Genomic DNA, 7,725 nt, shown 5'->3' with positions numbered 1-7,725 from the left:
TAAATTATAGAAGAACTAACCATCTCATTCAAATGTACTAAAGGGGTCAAGATAATATTCATCCAGAGAAGGAAAAAGAAACCAGAGATTGAAGGGAATTTCCACTTTACCTTTCAGCTCTGGACATTGATCCAACTTCACTTTCTCTGGGGCAGGTTGGCCTGGGAGAGGAAATGGTGCTTCTCTTTATCTGTTCCCTCCCTCTCTGAGATCTATCAAGCTTTGGTTCCTGATCCCCTGCTAGTACAATAGTCAGAAAGACAGACAGACAGACAGACAGACAGACAGACAGACACACACACACACACACACACACACACACACATCCCAAAAGTTGTACAAAATCGTCACTAACTGAATTAAATGAGCCTCCCCTGATTCTTAAGAGTTTTCTTGAAAAGCTAAATCTCACACAAAGATTTCCAGATAGCCCTATTTACTCCCCTCAGGGAGTTCAGGGGTAAATTAAGAAGAATATAATATAGGATGAATTAAGTTCAGCCTGATCTTTTTTATTGCTATTAAGGGGATGATTGTGGTGTATGTGGGGTGAGGGAAATAAGATGTTCTTAAAAGAACAGACATTGAAACCCATTGATAGGTTCCTAAGAAAATGTAAAGTAAGTCAATTGCCATTCATCAAGAAAATATTCTGAAATGGAAGTTAAGAATTCTGAAAGGTGAGAATAAAATTGGAAATAATTCTGAGCATTTTATTTTTTATTCTCAAGGCAAAATTTCCTTGAGAAATCAGACAAACAAGATCAATATGTCTAAGTTCTCTTCTAATGTGTAAAATCACTTTTTGATCCTTCTGAATTAATGGTCCAAAGAAATAAAATTTGAAAGAAAATATATGTTGAGGACTTAATAAAGAGAATGTCTACTTAGTAGTGTTTGAAAAAAATCTCTATAAAGGGAGTAAAAGCCCAAATCCCCTTTCAGTAAAAAACAATTAGATCTTTAGGTTAGGGATAAAAAGATCTTAAGCAACTAGATGACTTAATAATTAGAGTGCTGAACTTGGAGTCAGGAGAACCTGAATTTTAATCCTGCCTCTGATATTTACTAGCTGTTTTATTATGAAAAAGTCACCAATTTCTCTGAGCTACAGTTTTCTCATACGTAAAATGAGAAAATTTAATGACCTCTAAGATCATTTCCTTCTTCAAATCTATTATTTAATGATATTATTACAAGAGGAAATATGGATTAAAAGTATAAAATTGTTTGTCAAATCTTACATAGCAGGCTGGTAGAAAATTATGATGGTGTAACCTGATAAAATAGTAAGAAGCAATAGAAGCACCTTGGTACAATAATTAGCTTTTTCAAGAGTGAGAGCAAGTCAAGATCTGCATGGTTCCCTCTTATTAAACTTTAGGGAGCTTATTTTAGACAAAAATTTATATAGTAAGTCAAAATACCTCTGAACTCCCAGTTGGGAAAATTCTTCACATGTTAGAAGTTGGAGTCTCTATCTAAATTTACATTTATATCTTTTTTTTTTAATATTCCATGTTTACAGAAATCATTTTCTTTCCCTTCCCTCTCCCAGAGTCAATAAGCACTGGGTTGCATAAATGTTATCACTTGATACCTATTTCCACATTATTCATTTTTACCATAGAGCCAAAACCTCAAATCATATATCCATATAAGCAAGGGATAAGTGATAAGTTTTTCTTTTGTGTTTTTACTCCCATAGTTTTTTCTCTCAATGTGGATAGCATTCTTTCTCATAAGTCCTTCAGGAATGCCCTGGATTATTGTATTTCTACTAGTAGTAAAGACCATTACACTGGATAGTTCCACATACATTTGTATCTATCTTTAGTCAATAACTGGACTAAGAAATTGAGGGATAATTAAATTTACTAGAATAGTTTGAGTAATAAAATAGCAGACTATATTACCTGTGGAAAAACAAGCACTTGGAAGGGAAGTTGGGGAATGGTATGAAATTTCCTTGGATTTCTTTCAGACCAGGGCTTCTGTTCCAATATTATTATAGAACCTATGACATTCTCCTATTATCTCCCATTTCTACCACAGGTCAATCCTATCTTTTTGTCAGAAGTATATTAGAAAGCCACACACTCCAATTTGGGGAATTCCATCCTCTTTTTAGTTCACCTGATAATTTGAGGATGATTCTAGGAGGACTAATCAATTATCCTCCTCTATTAGAACAGACTTTCTATTTGGTGTCATTTTACTTCAACTCTCATCTTTATAAGGAAAAGCAAATTTACAGAAAATTTTCCAAGAGACCTGATTAAACAAAATTATTCTTAAGGCATTTAGTGATGAATTTAAAAGATAAAAGAAAAATAGAAGAACCAAGCTTTGGGACCCTGGACAAGTCAATTGACCCAAATGGCCTAGTCCTTAACTGCTTTTTTGACTTGGAACTTCATATTGATTCTGAGACAGAAGGTATGGGGGTTTTTTGTTCTAGTGTTGTTTTTTTTTCTTCCAGATTACATGTCAGTACAGATTTTAAAAATTGTTTTTTGGAACAAAAGACCAAGAATATCAAGGTAACTAATGAAAAAATGTGAAGGAAGGTGGGTTAGCAGTACCAGATCTCAAACTGTATTGTAACAGTAATCATCAAAACTGTCTGGTACTGGCTAAGAAATAGAATGATCGATCAGTGGAATAGATTAGATACACAATATACAGGGGTAAATCACCTTAGCAACCTATAGTTTGATTCCCAGCTTTTGGAATATGAATTCACTCTTTCATAAAAACTGCTGGGAAAATTGGAAAACAATGGCAGAAACTAGGTATAGAACAATATCATAACCCTATACCAAGATAAGGTCAAAATTAGTATATGATTTAGATTTAGATCTAAAAAGCAATACCATAACAAATTAAGGTGACATAGAATAGTTTATCTGGGAGATCTTAGTAGAAGGGAAGAATTTGTGACTAAACATGAGATAGAGAGCATTATAAAATGTAAAATGAATAATTTTGATTAAATTAAAAAGCCGTTATAAAGACAAAACTAATGTAATAAAGATTAGAAGGGAAACAAAAAACTGGAGAAAAAATTTTATAACAAATTTCTTTCATAAAGGTCTAATTCTCAAATTTATAGAGAACTAAGTCAAATTTACAAGAATACAAGTCATTCCACAATTGACAAATGGTCAAAAGATATGAATAAGCAATTTTCAAATAAAGAAATCAAAGTCATCGATTATCATATGAAAAATGTTGTAAATCATTCTTCATTAGCAAAATTAAAATTAAAAGAACCCTGAGGGACCACCTCACACCTATCAGATTGACCAATATGACTGTAAAGGACAGTGATAAATAATGGAATGGATGTGGCAAAATTGGGACACTAATGTATTGTTGGTGGAATTGTAAACTGATCCAACCATTCTGGAGGGCAATTTGGAACTATTCACAAATGGCTGTAAAACTATGTATGTCCTTTGATCCTGTAATACTACTACTGGGTCTGTATCCCAAAGAGAGATTAAAAAAAGGAGAAAGGACCTACTTGTACAAAAATATTTTTGCTGCTCTTTTTGTAGTGGCAAAGAGTTGGAAATTGAGATGTTCATCAGTTGGGGAATGGCTGAACAAATTATGGTGCATGTTGGTGATAGAATACTATTGTGCTATTAGAAATGATAAGCAGGATGATTTCAGAAAAAAACTGTAAAAATATGCAATAACTAATGCAGAGAGAAATAAGCAGAACAGGGAGACAATTGTACACAGTAACAGCAATATTATACAACTACCAGCTGTGAAAACTAGGTTACTTTCAGCAATGCAAAGATCTGGGACAATCCTGAAGGATATGATGAGGAATGCTATCCATCTGCAGAGGAAAAAAAACTGTTGGGGTCAGATGGATGTGGATCAAAGCATACTATCTTTCACATCAGTATATTTGTGGTTTTATTTTGGGCTTTTAATTCTGTATGAGTGTGCTTTTACAACAACAACCAATAAAGAAGTGTGTTTTGCATAAAAAATAAAATAATACTTGTTTTCTGACATTTTTGATTCATGTTCTCTCCCCTCCCTCCCATTCCTCTACTTTCCCCAAGATGGCAGGTAATTTGACAAAGGTTATGCATGTGTTACTAAATAATTCATATTCCCATGTTCATCATGTTGTGAAAAAAGACCTATATCATTTATACTAGAGAAAAGAAGACATATATCACTTAAACATGGAGGAAATAAAGAAAAAAAATGGCATATGTTAATTTACATTCATTCTTCATCAGTTCCTTCTATAGCAATAGATATCTTTTAAATTTTAGGCCCCTGGGAGTTATCCCAGATTATCACTGTTAATAATTAAGTCATTTACAGTTGATCATCACACTTTATTGCTGTTACTGTGTAGAATATTCTCCTGGTTCTGCTCACTTCACTTTGCATCACTTCATACAAGTCTTTCCTGGTTTTTTTGTTTGTTTGTTTTTAGAAAAGTCTAAAAATTAAACCAGTAAATGGTATCTTTATTTTCCTCTCAACCACAGAAACATTTTGTTTAGCATTTTCCTTGCAGCATTTCAGGTCACATGATTTTTCTGGAATATTCAAATTTATGTGAACATGATTCAAATAGTCTTTTACTGTGTTTTTTTCTTTTAAATTAAAAAACCAAACAAATATGGGGTATAATTCTTTTTCAGATTAATTATTAAGTATTCGCTCATAAAACAGGAGGTAAGCTTGTGAATTTAGAACCTTAGATGCAGGCACAGCTTGTACATGTGTATCACTGATATGAAACCACTGCCCCTTCGTTGATTCATTTTCAAATTCTTGTGGACTAGTTCCATCAAGAACAAGATTATAAAGATGACTATTTGAAGTTCTTGTCTTCACATAGGCAATATAATGTCCCCACCTCATAGTACCACTGTGTTCAACAACTCCGTATAAAGAATACAATACTTTTGTATTTCCTTCAGCAACATTCTTACACTTTATGGTACAAAAAGGAGCCAAATCTATCACATCTGGAAACTTTATGTGCTTGTTAACTTTGCACAGATTCAGACCAGCCTGTTGAAACCTCTTTAGGTGAAGAGTTAGTTAGGATGGGAGGAGCCTGAGAGATCAGCATCTGCTTCTTGGCGTCCATGTAAACACGCTTCTTTTCCCCTTTACTCTGCGCCTTTGGTCCAGGCCGCTGCCTCTGTGTGCAAACGTCACAAAGCAGCTTGTTGGAACCCTGCAGCTTCTCGTTACTAGTGAACTGATACAAACAGTGATGGATGGAGCCTTCGTCCGTGTCCGCAGCTTCCCTGGGAACGAGGGTACAAAAAGCAGTCTCTGGAACGTCGTGGACTACTTATCGTAGATCTTCGCCCCAACGGGACAGCCGTCGTTCAAGATCTCCCCGTTCCCTTCATCAGGTTCCAGAAGCGGGTCCAGCTTGAGATGTCCGAGGTCCCCGGCGAGGTTCTCCTCATCCTCGCTGTCCCCCCTCCCTCCCCCCCCCTCTCCGAGAGACGCGCCATTGAAGTCCCCAGCACGCTCGATGGAAAAGGCAGCACGAGGGAGGTCGGCCTCGCCTGCATTTACGGGCAGAGCTTCCACGGGGCTCTCCCTGTCGCTTATGTCTTCCTGATTGGAGCAGGACTCTTGACACTTTTCTTCCTCTTGTGAGAAGCTATTGGAGTCATCGTCTGTCTCCTCCTCTGGCAAAGCGTCATTAACGTACGGATGTTCTTCAGGCTTGTCATTCATACAGAGGTTATTGAGCTGAATCGTCTTTTCTTGCATTTTCTGTTGCCTTCGTTGGTTCTTTGCCAGCTTTTTGGCTTGCTTCTTTGCTTTTTTTCTGCCAGTGCTTACTTGTATAAGGAGGAATAGTATTCTTTTTCATATAAATATTGTTATATTTCTCTTCTTCACTGTCTTTACTTTCATCTTCTTTTGTTTTTTTTTTTTTATATTTTTATCATTTATGTTTTTCCCACTCTGATCATAGTTTTACACTCCTCACACATGATTGTGCTAGTCAGCTCTCCACCAAATATTCGATCCACAAAGCTCGGTATTGACTTTTTTCTTTCATGCTCCTCAAACCGAGCTCGCCCTCTGATAGAGCTAACGCTGTTCTCAGAACATCCGTCTCACGTGGAAATGCGCTGCCGTGAGCCAAGGAGAAGTGGAAGTCGGGACCAATATGCTCTTCCCCTGCCCACTGGGGCCTCAGTGGCTTCCTCTCAAAAATGGATGATATTCCCAACGTCCCCCAAGCCTCTAACGCTCTATGTTCCTTTAATTTTCTTTTTAAGTTCTTCATCCAACTTTTCAATGGAATTGCCAAATGCTTTAAGAATCCCAGTACTCACTCTCTGGATTTCTTCTGCTCTCATTCCATCTAATAGATACCGAAGCAGTTCCTGACTATCTTGCTGCTGAAAGCCTTTAAACCGCACTGCTTTTTTACAGACCTGAGAAAATAGCTCTTTGGGTGTCACAATTCCCCTTTTGGTTTCATGCATCTCATTAAGAAATTGGCACATGGCTGAAGTAAGAGGTCCTGGAGGCCCAAGGTTTATTTCTAGAGGTTCTGTTAGGGACAAATCAGGTGATTCAATTTTCACTATTGTTCCAGACATTTTTACTTCTTTCAACAGTTCTCTTAGTACTAGTGTCTGTGACAAATTCTGCATAACTGCATTAAAGAAACATGTGTTCCCCAAATTACTGAGTCCTTTCACAGTCATGTGAGCAGCAGCATTCAATGGAGAATTTTCTTTTGTCATGTTTTCCTTTTTCTCTCTCTCCTGTTCATTTTTACTGTCTTTTTCTAATTTTTTATTTTCAATTTCAGCTTTCCCTTGTTCTTTTGATGCTTGTCTTGAAGTTTTAACATTGATTTGTTTTCTAATATAATCCACAAGTTGACCCAATCGATCTGAGCTGCTATATTGGACCTCCTCATCACACAAGTAACACCACATACTCCAGTTGTACAAACTAAGAACCAAACAGTGGGGTTCTGATCTTGGTGTAGTATAATGCTTCAAAGCATGCTGTTCTTGAGAATATCTGCCACAACCCTGATGGCCACATTTAAGACACAGCCAGATTGAAGGGTTTTCTTTATTCTCCCCTTCAGGTTTATCATTTGTCCTGTTGTCAATCTTGCATTCTTGGCAAACGTTCTATTGCACATTCATCAAAGACTTTTTCAAACCACTTTGTTCTAATCCTTTTTTAATATGTCTGCATCGAGGTTCTAAAATTTCAGAATCATCATCAGTCAGTACAGTTTTTCCCTTTGTACGTTTCTTTCCCATGTTAGCGCTCTGCAGATTACCTAATAATGCATAAAGAATCGCCTACAGACACTGCTCCCATAGCTTCCTCTCTAAGGAGTCCCCGATTACCCTTGGGTCTCACCTCTTCTAAATGACGACTCAACCACGACAAAATCTACGCCCAGAACAGCTCCAGGCCCCACGTTCCTTTCCTGGTTTTTTAATGATCATCTTGTCTTTTTTTTTTCAGATATTTTATTTTCCCAATTACATGTAATAATAATTTTTCACATACACTTTATGAAGTTATAAGTTCTGTTATAAGTTCTCCCTTATTCCCTTTCCTGCCCCATTCTGGGGATGGTAAGCAATTTGATCTGGGTTATACATGTATTATAACACAATTTTTTGTCATTTCCTATGGTACAATGGTATCCATTACAATTAGTTT

At 36.4% G+C, this 7,725-nt stretch overlaps 1 pseudogene; it reads right to left on the bottom strand.

The window, feature by feature from the left end:
* Positions 1 to 4,487: 4,487 nt before the first annotated feature.
* On the bottom strand, positions 4,488 to 7,464 carry LOC100617573 (ubiquitin carboxyl-terminal hydrolase 16-like; annotated as a pseudogene).
* Between the last annotated feature and the right edge of the window lie 261 nt (positions 7,465 to 7,725).

Source organism: Monodelphis domestica, chromosome 3 (assembly GCF_027887165.1).
Source record: "Monodelphis domestica isolate mMonDom1 chromosome 3, mMonDom1.pri, whole genome shotgun sequence".
Classification (NCBI taxonomy): Eukaryota; Metazoa; Chordata; class Mammalia; order Didelphimorphia; family Didelphidae; genus Monodelphis; species Monodelphis domestica.
Note: the sequence above shows the minus strand (reverse complement) of the source record. Positions and strands in the feature narration are given on the sequence as shown.